Source organism: Pseudopipra pipra, chromosome 3, assembly GCF_036250125.1.
Source record: "Pseudopipra pipra isolate bDixPip1 chromosome 3, bDixPip1.hap1, whole genome shotgun sequence".
NCBI lineage: Eukaryota > Metazoa > Chordata > Aves > Passeriformes > Pipridae > Pseudopipra > Pseudopipra pipra.
The window spans coordinates 14,398,921-14,412,048 of NC_087551.1; the positions used below are offsets into that span (position 1 = coordinate 14,398,921).

General features: G+C 37.3%; 1 protein-coding gene across 42 annotated transcripts in view; it reads left to right on the top strand.

The window, feature by feature from the left end:
- NRXN1 (neurexin 1) overlaps window positions 1-13,128 on the top strand; it is a 711,526-nt gene that overhangs the window by 487,197 nt on the left and 211,201 nt on the right. The window lies entirely within an intron of this gene.

The following is a 13,128-nucleotide window of genomic DNA, read 5'->3' on the forward strand; positions in this document are numbered from 1 at the left end:
TTCTGTACAGGGTCTCAGATGTACTCAAAATGCCTTTTCATTTCATACAATGCTCCTTTACATGGCTTTTCAATTAAAAATCATACTGGGATACCTGTACAGATGGAGCACTTTACTACAATCTAATTACATAGAAAAGGATTTAGCGGTGCCAAAGGAAGGTATGTTAATCCTGAGAGTTTTAATCTGGAATCTGCTGGGGCAATTACACTTTTGACTGTGCTTATTAGATAAATTCTAATATTAGAATTTATCTTCCAATTTCACCATTCTTTTGTGATGATAAGTCTTAAGCAGAAAGCAAGACTATCATGCTAAGAAGTCTAAAAAAATAATTTCAGCTGCCTTAAAAGAAATAACTAGCCATCAAAATTGAAAACATATGGAGTTTTATGACATCATAAATAAATATAACCAAGGTATTATAAAACATAACTAAGTTAGTATTAAAACTTTGTTGTTTAGATTAGTCTGAACTTTGTTAATGTGTTCATTTGATTTTTATTTGAGAATGTCTCTACTTTTAGGAACAGTTGAGTTCCTTTTGAGTGAAATTACTTATTGATCTATAACCGATTACACTTTTACCCTCAGAAAACATTCAGCAGTGATCATTTTCAAAATTAGAGGGAATTATGGTATGCAATGTTCCCAGGCTCCTTATTTCTGCAAAGGCCTTCTCACATTGTGGACCAAGGTGGTTTTTTTTAATTTTTATTATTTACTGGCTTGAGTAAATAAACAAAAAAAGAAGGCCTTAAATAAAATTCAGAGGTTATCTTTACCCTTCTCTTACGTTGAATCGCACAGACAAAATAATTGGCTGGTATTGTGCAATCTTAGTTTAAAAATGTGAACAAAGCAACTTCTCTCACATGCCAGAAAAACTGAAAGCCTACATATTTTAAGGCAAATATTGTGTTGCTGGATAGAATTTAAATATTTGCTTTGCAACCATCAGGTGCCTTTTCATTATTTGCCCATTTCTTTGCAATCTCATACCAGATCCACCCTCTGTAGTTGACAGTGTTACTTCCTTCTTACAGTTTTTTCTTGTTCATTAGCATATTAAGGAATGTTTTTCTTGTAATTTTACTGTACCTGAAGTCTCTCAAAACTACAATATTTGTTCAATCTGTCTAGCCATTATTTTTCTATTTTAAAACAAACATTGTATTCATTAGTTATGAGTTGGAGATCAAAAATTATTGCCTGCTCATAAATGTTTGTGCTTTTTAATTTTTTTTCCAAATAACTTTCTTATACCTATGCTGTAGCAACAGATGGTAAAAATAAAAGAATAATTGAGAGTTTTCTATGGTCAGAAACACTACCACCTTAATAGGGATGTGGGACATGATAAATTACACTTTACTGGTCTTTTGAAATTTCTGTGAAGCAGCGAAAAGCCTTTTATCATCATGCTCTGTGAACTGATATTGGCCTCCCCCTGCTGTCTTTGCAAGAGACTTTAGAAACCTCCCTGAAGCCTGCTCTGCTTCAGAGCAAAATCCGTGGTAACCGTGCAAAGTTTCACCGAAACAAGGTTGGACCTTCTGAGAGCAGCTTCAATGTAGTCTGTCTCTAGGGTGGAGACACTAAGGGATTGACCTGAAATGCTAAGACAATTGGCAAGGGTTTTTTTAAGGGTTGTCAATGATAGATAAAGCTTGGAAAACTACTGGGATATAATTTCCCAGAGTTTATTTCAAATAAGGATAGTATTCAAAAGAAAGTTGAAAGGCAGTATTTTCAAAAGCACTTGTGATACCAAAGAACATACATCTTATTAAAGCCAGTAGAACTATAGATACTTCTGAGAATTTTACCTGAGATCTATTTTTGCTCAGCAAGATACTTTGAAACATCACAGCTATAAAAATGAAGAAGAACATAGAAATGGAGAGGTCTACGTAAATGTTATATTTCAAAAATAGTTTATTGGATTTAAGTTTTTCCATATTGACAGCTACTGTGTTAAACCAGCTGTAATAAAAGTACTAGGAGGGTTTTGTCATTCAAAACTTCCTTCTTGCATCAGCATTGAGATGTCACTAGGAATGTCTTACTAAATAACCAGAAACAGTGGAAGCAGGGAAGTGTATAATGTGTAATTCTGCATGTTAATTTGCATATACCCACTCACCTGTTTGTGCAATAAATATGCATGAGTAATAAGTGCCTGTGTACATTGAGATGCACTGTGCATGAATAACTAACCAGTGTTATAATGACTATAACCTTATAACAAGATAGACTTGTGATTTAATTATGCCTGGATTCAGTTTTACAGTGTGATAGAAACTGGTTCTTTTGTTGCTGAGTTTCCATTATATCCAGGGGGTCATTAGTCACATCCTTCCTAGTGACAGAATTTGGGATAGATGTCTAAGGATAGGTTTAAAATGCATTTTCAGCAGAATGGTGGCAAAAAAAGTTTGAAACTATTGCTTTGAGTTAAAAAACTTTAGATTTTAGTCCTCACTAGCATGTTGGGGAGGGTGCTTGAGAGAGCTATGAGGTAGCTTACTCTTAACCTTCTTCATTGTAGAAATGGAAGAGAAAATTATGAGTTAGATTATGGTACTTCAGTGCGTGCTTGCCCTCTTTATTTATACTGTTTACTTAAAGATGATGTAAACCTAATAATGAAATCAAACTCATAACAAATTCTGATTTTGAAAATTGCTACTTGATCGTCTGAATCACAGCTTTAGTGTTAGGTTAGGAACACATTTATTTAAAGCAATCATTTAACTTCCCCAAATAACAATTGTTAATAGGGGAAACATTTAAAAAAATGTGTAATCTGCAGTGCTACCAGATGCTTAACAGTTCCAGTGCAAGTATTTTAAATTCCAAGATAGATTATTATAAAACTACGCTTATACTATAGCAGTGTAGATATAAAGGATTGCATCACAGTGCTTTAAGAAAGGGATTTAAAAATGTTTTAGTCATCCAGAGATACAGCAATTAGTTTTCACAGCAATCACTTGACTTCTGTTATGGTCTCTTGTGCAGTATCTGCTGGTAGATCTAGTTCAAGAGGAAATAGATATCATACCTAAAAGTCTGCTGTTGCTTTCTCTCCTGTTGATGGATAAGTAAAGAACACATAGAGCTGATAATTACTGTAAGCTTCATTTTTTTCCCCTTTTCATGACATGGTCTGCATCCATCTCCATGCCACATGGAAAAAGGCAGCAGCCTATTCATGCAATGTTCGATTAATCACCGTGTGCACTCCTGTCCTTAGCTTTTTCATTGACTTATAAAGCCCTTAGGTCATTGTGTCAGATATTCCTGTTCCTGCCTCTACTCTTTTTCTCTTCCCACACTGTTCTCCAAAGTCATTAGACAGAAAAGTATACAAATATACATATGTCACTGTCTACCACAGGCACTATGCTGTTGCTACTTTGAATTTCTAACTTTTCTATGGTGAGGAAAAAAGTGAAGTTAGACAAAGATACTGCCTTGAAGGGCTAAGAAATCCTGTTAAATTGCTCTTTCTGGCAATGCTGGTAGCTAGGAAACTGGCATTTTCCTGTGTGGCTTTGCTAGTGAAGAGAAGAAGGATAGACTTTTATCAATACACTTCAACCATTTAAAAAAGTGAATAAATTATGCTATGTTTTCATCTTTCATTGTTAAAATGGAAGACTTTATAACAAAATGTGACATTTTGTATGCCTGATGAAAAGCATCCGTAGTTTCTGCATCTTCCTTGTTTGTGTCATTTGTTTTAAAATTACAGTATTTCGGGAGCAGAAAACCACCTGTTTTTATTGTTTCAGCTGATTTTGAAATTGAGATCAAGAAGTTTGTATGGGGGATAGGGCCAGCAGAGCATTTCAGACCATACAGCTTTGGCACTGCAGAGAGGACACCCACTCTACAGCGCACTACCTTCTGGTCACTTCTATTAGCTCAAGCAGGGTGAGGAGTTTCTCATTAAGCTCATTTACAGATGTGGATCTGCTGAAGTAGGTGAAGTGTTGATGATCATTCTGATAGGAAACATTTAGAGGTCTAAAATAAGGAATAAGGCAGATGTGCCAATACTTTGAATGCCTCTTCCAGGCATTCTCTTCTTCCAGGAGAAACTGTGTGAAAATGCCCTGTAATTCCTGTGAGAGAACAGTGACAATGCTACCTAGCAAATAGAAAACACAAAAAGAAAAAGAAATTAAACTCGGGGTAGATTGTAGTACATACTTGTTTTTCATTCTTTTTCATGTCATTGGGAAAAAAAATTATAGGGAAAATGTTAACCAGTAGGATTAATACTGTGATGGAAAAGCATGAGAAACTACTTTAAAAGACGTGCTAACACATTACCTGAAAAAGTATGGTATGGTTAAAGACAGATAGCATGTGCAAGGTATAACACAATTAACCTGAAATACTGTGAAGATGCAACATTACTGGCATGATAGATTAATCAGTATCATCCTTAGATTTTCAAAATGTATTTGTGCAGCCTTCAGAGTTACAATTAATGGCTGAGGTGAACAGTCACGGAGAGGAAAGGTTGTGTGTCTTACAGGAAGCAGAGTTTTGAGTCATGAATAAATTCCGTTGGTGCTCTGTGTCCCAAATATTTACATACTATATATATTAAAATATATATTGTGGAAATGGCATTTTTTATTTGAAATTTTTTAAAACTTTTGGCAAACTTAAACCAGCTCTTATTTGATGCTCCTCTCTCTCTGTCTCTTAGTTATACATATGCAGTATTCTGCTACACCAGGCTTTTAATAGCTGACTCTCTTAGATTTTATTGTATACATACATAAAATATGGATAATTTTAATTTATGTAAGTATAATGACCTTCCCTCAAGTGAACAGAAACAGTAAAACTCAAGTGAAGATCAGAGTTCTGTGTTGAGTGTACCACGGAAACAATTACAATGTTTTAAGATAAATGCATTTGTTATTCTCTTTTGAATACTTCACATGTCTTGGGCTTAATGCCTAATGGAAAGTCAGTTGAAAGATTTTTATTGACTTAGTTGTATTTGGATCAAGTCCTAGAGAGCTGGATGTACCTTCAGTGAGACTGATGATAAAAATACCTTTGATTTTAGTGGTTTGTACTGGAGCTAATTAATTTTCCCAGGAAGAGTTTAATAATTTTCAAAAAATAATATTTGCAGAATAGTGTTTCTCCTAATAATCATCATTTAAATATGGAATTCCTTACTATAATATGCATATATATACAAAGCAAAGATTTGGTAAGGCCAGTGGTGGCTTGTATATTCATGAAACAGTAATGAATTTAAAATAGAATTATTCACATCCAGGAAGAGATTAAAAAAAAAAAGGCAGAACTAGGTTCAAGAAATCTGATATTTTAGAAGTGCTGAACATGCACATCAGTGGCTAAAGTCAATGGAAGCTGAATATAGTCAGCATCTCTGAAAAACAGGTCATCATCATATCAGCTAAGTGAGCATCAGGGATCACTCTGGAGCCCTGGAAAGACTTTGGACCACTATGTTTATCAGAGTTGTGAATTTTAATATTCTGCTACCTTGCAGCACAAGAAAATTTCATAAGGCTGATATTATCTAATCCAGAAGTCTGCCAGTATTTGATATTTCCTTATTATGCTTATAGATGTGATATTTATTTGTGATTTCTTTTTCTCATTTATACATGTGAATGAAAAATGCTATAGGAAGTTTATTATAAACAGTGATTGTTCTTCTCTTTGGGGAACAAAAACCTCAGCAACTGGACTATATGTTAACCTTTAAACTGAAGAAAAATTACTATGGAAGAAAGATTTCTAGGCTTGCTTCTGGGTTGGAATAAAAAAACCCAGGGCAATCAAAAAAGAATCATTTATGGGACTAGACAGGCAGGTAGGAATGCAATTCAATGCACACAAACATTAAGTTAATTAGAGTGGGAGCAATGAATTAATCTAGGGAATTTGTGCTAAACGCAGCAATCATTTACCTCACTGATCAGGTTAAAGATCTAACTTTGTAAGAAGGAAAATAAATAAATCACTGAGATGGTCAAGCTGTGCCTTGAAAACATGAAGTTAAATTATTCTTTTGTATTAGCAGAGACATAGATTAAAAAGCTCTGAAAAGGGTTTTTATTATATAAGCTATTTGTTAATGCCTCATCTTGAATATTCTGCACAATCTGTTACTGCACATTGAGTAACAGTGCTCTGTTCTTGCCATAAACAGGCCAAGTTGCTGAAAGAAGGTTATAGAAATGTGCTAATTCTGGCACAGAGCAGACTGATACCTTACTGCGTGAAAAATATGAATGGAATTTGTACAGTTGACATCATTAAACAGTTTGGCTGTGACTGCCATCATGGAACACTGCAAGGAGAAATCCTGACGTTGGCATGGCAGGTCCAGCACACCAGTGGGTCAGGTCTGATCTCCCAACTGATTGCCTAGTTCTCCAGCCTAGAAGTGTGCTTGAGGGAGGCAACTCCTACCATATTCTTCCTCTGTCCTGGGATAGGTAGAAATTCTCACTTCTTCCTCTACCTAGCTAGCATCTCCTTTATGCTTCCTGCTCTTTTTGTGCTTTTGGGAGAATAAAAGCTTCCTTCCCAAAAAAGCATGCTGTGTGATGGAGCCACCACCTGCCAGCCCCTTGACCAGAGAAAACCTAAGTTCTAAGCTAAAACACATGTCCGTTGCACAGTGCTCCTGCCCTCAACACTGCTGAATCTCCTGAAGTACTTTCTTCTAGCAAAGTTTTAAAGCCTGACAGAGGTTAAGTAGAACCTTAAAACACTTCTGGTGGGCCCACATATATTAGAATCATCCAACAGCATTATGGAAAGAATTGCATGTGGCCATGGTGTTGTATGAAATGATATTGCAGACCAGATGGTGGAGTCAAGTTCCATTCAGATCCCACGTATCTCAAAATTACACTGACAATTGAATCCATCAGATTCAATTGTCAGAACTGCTTAAGACCCAAAACTTTGTTACTGATTTTGATGGCAAGTCTTCCTATGACTTTACTGTTGCAGCCTGTACATAAATGACATTATATCCAGCAAAGAGGAGAGAATGTAAGCATGGAACCATCTTTCTGGGCTCTTGTTGACCTTAAAAAAAGTGCCAAGATTAGAAATAGAAGGGGTTCGGCCTGAGTCATGTTATATTTGTAAAAAAACTATGCGTTTTTAAGAACTTAAGTGGGCCAATTTGGAGTGGCAAGCACAAGAGCAAGCATATTTAATCAACACAAACTTGAAGAGGCTCATGACCTCTTCAAAAAGCTGTTCTTATTTTTTACACTGTTACTTTTAAAGCTCTGAAGTACTCTATGGATTACATCCAGCCTTGTTTTCAAGGATTCTTTCTTTGTCTTCCCTTTCCCTTGTTCCCCAGGCTGTTCTTCTGCCATGTTCTCAAACACAAATTCACGTGTTGTGCAAATTCTGCAGTCTCAGTGAATCCCAGTGAAAACAGGTGGCAAACCTCCAGCGGTCTCAGGAACCACATACCTTTTCTTTCCCCCAGAAACAGGCATACTGTATAACTGAAGGAAAAGGAGAGTCACTTCAGATGGTGACTGTATGATGTATTCACATGGAAGGCCTTCTTGATGGGGACCACTGAAAAGTTCTGTTTAATTAAAGAACAAAAACAGCAACAGCAAATCAAATATGCATGTGGCCAAAATTCAGAACTATATCCTTCTGTGTCAATGTTTTTTCGTATAAATACAAATTTTCTAGCTTCAAAAAGGAGGATAGAAGAATTGGTTTATAATGTACAGATAAATAAAGAGACCATCTTTCCTCAGTAGGAACACCTTTCCTAGTTAACATTATATTCTCTCATTGCTGTTTTAGATCCATCACAATCTAGTCACATCCTTTAAATCCAAAATTCCTCGCGCTGGCTACTAGCCAAAATCCTTTCACATGAAGGTTACAGATATTTTAATAACTTGGCACCAACTCTTCCAGGACATTGCCATGTATAAAAAGAGCCGATGAAAAATTTAGCAGGCATCTTAACAACCTTATTAAGATTTAAAGGATGCTTTACTATTTCCAATAGCAGAGCAGTTGAGATGTTCGCTATAACCTGGCTGATCATTCAAAGGAAGAAGCACCAAATCATAGGAAATTATTGTGATGATCTTGAGATTTCGAGCTCTGGATGATTGAGAGTAACATCCAAAAACAGGCCACTTTTTTCCATCTATCCTATGGGGGTAATATTATGCTTATTATATCTAGATATAGATATAATATTATCTATATTATACACTTATATTATTATTATATTGTAAATATATATGGTAAGCATATACTGTTTATTAGATCTACTAATATAACAGAGTCAGCCTGATAATATTTCCTAGCTTATTATTACCTGGTTCTTTCCTAGTTTTAGAGAAGCACAGAAAGATTTGCACTCCCTCCTCCCTGCCAGGCATGCCTGGCCCAACACCAACTGGAAGGCTTGTGTATCCAGTGTGTTAGAAGCTGTGGCAGAGCAGGGTGTAGACAGATTTTAGGCACTTTGGGCTGACAATGTGTTGTTTGAAAAAAAAAAAAAAAGGACAGACAGGAGCAATGGCATCACTTTCAGACTATGCTTTTAGCGCCTGATGGCAGCTTGAATAAGAGACACTGACTCTCAGACTGCTGTTGATCTGTTGAAAGAGGCCAGGTTTGCACAGGACAGATCAAGATTTGTTTCTTATGAATATAAGCCAGAACCCAAGATGTGGCCCATTAACTCCCTGTCTTTTAAATTTACGAGTTCTAAGTGTAGATAAGGATGTAGTGTGCACTGTAGCACAGTGTACCAAGTGTGGCAGCTTTTCAGTGAACGTGCAGAATGAACAATATCACTTTTAATACCAGTGAGAGTGATTAGCCTATTGATGCAGAACAAGATGAGGGCAAAAGTGCTGCTGGTGACCTGAACAGCTTCTGATCCTAACTCCCAAACAATTCTCATCCCACCACTTCCACTATCGATTTGTTTGAAAATACTGCAGAAATATAAGTATGAGCAGGATCAACATTAGGCCAGAAGACTCCTGCCAGAAGGCAAAAGGTGCAGAGGCAATTTTACAGAACCTGTTGCTTTCTTTAAGTAAACATTACTAATATAGGTAATCATTTTGTGCTAATAAGGAAAGGTCATCTTAATATTATTCTTATTTTGTGAGATACTACCTGAATTGCAACTCATAGTTGGTTAATTAGACCACTTAATTCAGGTTTTGCTCTGTGAAACCTCAGTGTCATCACCAAATTGAAACCTTGTTTTAATATTTAATGCTAGTTTGCTTTATTTCTCCTAGACTGTTTTAATGTCTTGAGCCTTATCACTTTTCCCTTACACCACTGTGGCAGTGAGGAGTAACTGTAATAAAATCACTGGATTTAATGTGGTGTAGCAGAGGGTAGAACTGAACACACTGGGCCTGGCTCCTGCCTTCATCCAATTAAGTTACTTCTGTAAACTTTGGCCCCAGCTCATTGCACGAGGCTTATGCAGGAAACAGAGCCAGAGCAGGGAATCTATTTGTATTTTCTGAAACCAATTATATCTTCATCTGCTTTGCAGTAACTTGCCTATGGTGCTTAATCTCTCTTACCTGAGCATGACAAGTTTGACACCAGTGCATCTCCGCTGCTGGTCTATCACTGAACAGTGTATTCCTTTCTCTCCAGCAACAACTGTAGATCTGCAATATTTGCCGTCCCTATCAATCTATCAGTGATTCTTCCCATTTGACAGTGGGCTGCTGCCATTAAGTCTCTTTTGGTTTTTTTTTTGCTTAGATCATACCACTCACAAGAATGTCCGCAACAATAACAGACAGGATAAAGATTTAATGATCTAATATTGTCAGTGTTCTGTGTTCTGGCTTATGTTTAATGTAACAATCCCACTTACAACAGGTGAGTTTTGCTCTTAAGTGTTTGGAGAGGCTTAGATATCTCACTATTTGTGAAAGCCCATTTGCACTGAAACATTCTGATGCTACAGAGGGTGGATTAGCTGAAGGAACTGACTCATGCATTTCTTGGCTTTTGATAATTACCTAGCTTACATTGAATAAGGTAAGGGATGCTGAGGAACAAAGGAAAGACATAGTCCTTCAGTTTTACCAAATCTCTGTGAAATTATCCCAATGCCTTCAGTGTAGCAGCGTGAAGCTCCTCACATGGCTTTAACTTCTTGTGCCAGAGTTTGTAGGTGATAATTTATATTCGGTCAAGGACAAAATGTAAGTCTAGATATTCCCTCAGGAAGATGTAAATCACTCTTGCTGCTGCAGCATTACACATTCTCTGTGGTCTAGGAAAGCTGCTCATACAGGAGTAGGAAGCCTTCCCTCCATGTATTCTTGCTGTTGTGTCAGGTACTCCTCTTGATCTCAGGCCTCTGGGTTGAAGAATGGGGTTGAAGCATTACAGCCTCAACAGATAATATCATGCTCCATTTTGGGGCTGCAGTCTCTTGTTATTTTCAGTTCAGCCCTCACCCTTGATGGACTTGCAATTTACTGCTTACAGACTGAATGCTACAGACTGCATTCTTCCAGTCTGCTGTGAAACCCTATTAGTGTCCTGAAGCCTTATTGTTCCCCATATGGGGCTTTTTTTCCTGACCTAGTGAATTCCAGGGAACAATAGAGAGTTCCTGGAGCAAAAGTACTCAGCCTTTTGCTTGCATAGCAGATGGAATTTTTAAGACTGTCTGTGGATAATGTAGCAGTGCCCTCTCGGGTAGAGACAAGCACAAAGAGCATTGTTATACGTGAAGCTGCTTTATAGTAATTTCTACCAATTAAAATAAAAAGTGAAAATATTATGCTATAGAGCCTTAATAACCACTCAGCATATTTGATAATGTCACTGCTGTCGGTATCATATTCACCACAATGTTTAACAGTTGAACAGATGCAGCTCACTAGAGCACCACATGGTATGCAGCAGCAGGGAGTCCCATTTGACTACTTGGTTTTGTTTTGTTTCCTTCCCAGAGAGCCTTTCCTGATGTCCCAAGTTTCTGTACTGTTTCGATTTGCTACTCAGCAAACAGAAAAAGGCAAGGAAATTCTCTATTGCTTGTTTTCAAAGCAAGAGGGGGTTTCACTTTTCTGTGGAAGTACTATGAAATTCCTAATAAAGCTAATATAAGGCATGTTTTAATGTCAAATTGTCTGCCCTTCACATGAAATGAGTTGGGTTGTTGCAGGTAGCATATATCTGTATGCATGGGTTACTTGTAGGATGGCAACTGTGCTGGTTTTTGGAGGTGGCTTCAAGTTTGGGGATTTTTATTTTCTTTGAATTGCAAGATTTTTTGTATACATCTGCAAGTCACTTTGCACAGTGAGCAATAACTCTTGGCTGTAATAGTGCCATGGGATGCTACAGTTGTTTGGTGCTTCTAGATTTGCTCTCCATGGAACAATTCAGAGGAGCATTTTGTAAGATTTTCCAATCTTCTAATTGCTTGTGTGAAAAAACATCTGAGTATGTACTCTAAGGCTAAAATAAGATGGCTGTGCTGTTAATATAATCTAAAAAATCAGTGCATAATACAGAGGAGATACTGAAACCTTGACTATATTATTTGGGTATTTCTTTCTAGGAAACATACAGTGAAGATGGGAACAAGACTAAAACTGCTGTAAGAATTATGTTATTCACCTCATATTACCTGGTCTGTAAATAAACACAGAAACTCCCTTGGTTATATTTCTTATTCCTTATTAATATGGTTATATATTTAAAGATAGGTGCTGCCAAGGGCTAAATTAATGGGCAATGTCTTCCCCAGAGCTAAAAACTTGTCACAGCTTTGTACTCAGCTGAGATGCTCCTTTGGAAGATATTTAAGATTTCTGTGTTTCTATCCCTAATCTACCTTTTGAATATTTTGCTGGCTATTTAAGCTGGCATTCTTAAGGCATTGATTTTCTTTTCTTCCTCCTTGCTTTTCACTGCATATTCAATCTCAAAAAAAACCCGGCATGTCTCCTTGTCACAGCTGTAGTGTGGTACATGATGACACCAAGCTGTGCTAGTGTGGGAGGAGGGGAGACAGGGGTTGCAAGCACTGTGGAGAACTGATTAAAATTCAAAATGAGCTTGATAAAGTGGAGAAATAATCTGAAATCAGGAAGATGAATTTCTACAAAAAAAAGCGCCGATTCCTGTACCTTAAGATGGAAAAATCAAATGCACAGCTATAAAATGAGGAATAATTGTGGCCTAGAAGTAGTTCTATAGAAAAGATTGGAAAGTTACAGCTGATTGCAATTTGCTGCAGACACAGACAGGCATCAATCTGGGATGCATTGACAACACATGGGGTGCCAGAGGAGGAAAAGCTTGTTGTTTGCACAGTACTGCTGGGACCTTAACTGAAGAATGATGTCCAGGTTTGGGTACTTGGCTTTTGAAAAGGAGGTAAGCGAAGGAGGCAGCTACTAAGAGAATCAGCAGTATACTCTGCCTAATTCCCAAGAAGAAAATGAAGGAGTGAGCTCTACTTTGTTTACAAAAGAAAAGACAGGGTTATGAAACCATCTTCTAGTATACATAAGTTGTTAATATTTGCGACTAGCTAATTTGTTTTGGCTGTCTGTCAGGATAAGGTAAGAAATAGCTGGTTTGTTTTGCAACAATGCCTTCGACTATTGGGAAAAAATTTCTGACTCTGCTTGGTGGCTAGCAGTGGAGCTGACTTCATAGGGAGGCCTTGTTAACTTATGCTTTCAAGATCAGACTGCTTTCCTATTGGTAATGGGAATGCCATGGAGACTTCTGCTCTGTGTTTTCGCTGAAGCTAGCCTAGATGTTCTTGCTGTTGCTAGCAAGTGATGGGTTTAGCAAGGTCTTCTTGAGCTGTACGCACCCATATCATCATCATGGCTGGGCTTCGCGAACGAAGATTTGGGAAGGCTCTATCCACATTTGTTGCAGGCACGCTGGTGGCTTATGAGGCCAATACGTGACAGACATATCCAATTGCAAAAGGCACAGCAGAAAGACTCCTTAGATGGTATATTCTGCAAGACACGATTCTTTCTGCATTGTCTTTTCTCCTCAAGGGTGGTCCTGTGTGCGTTCTCA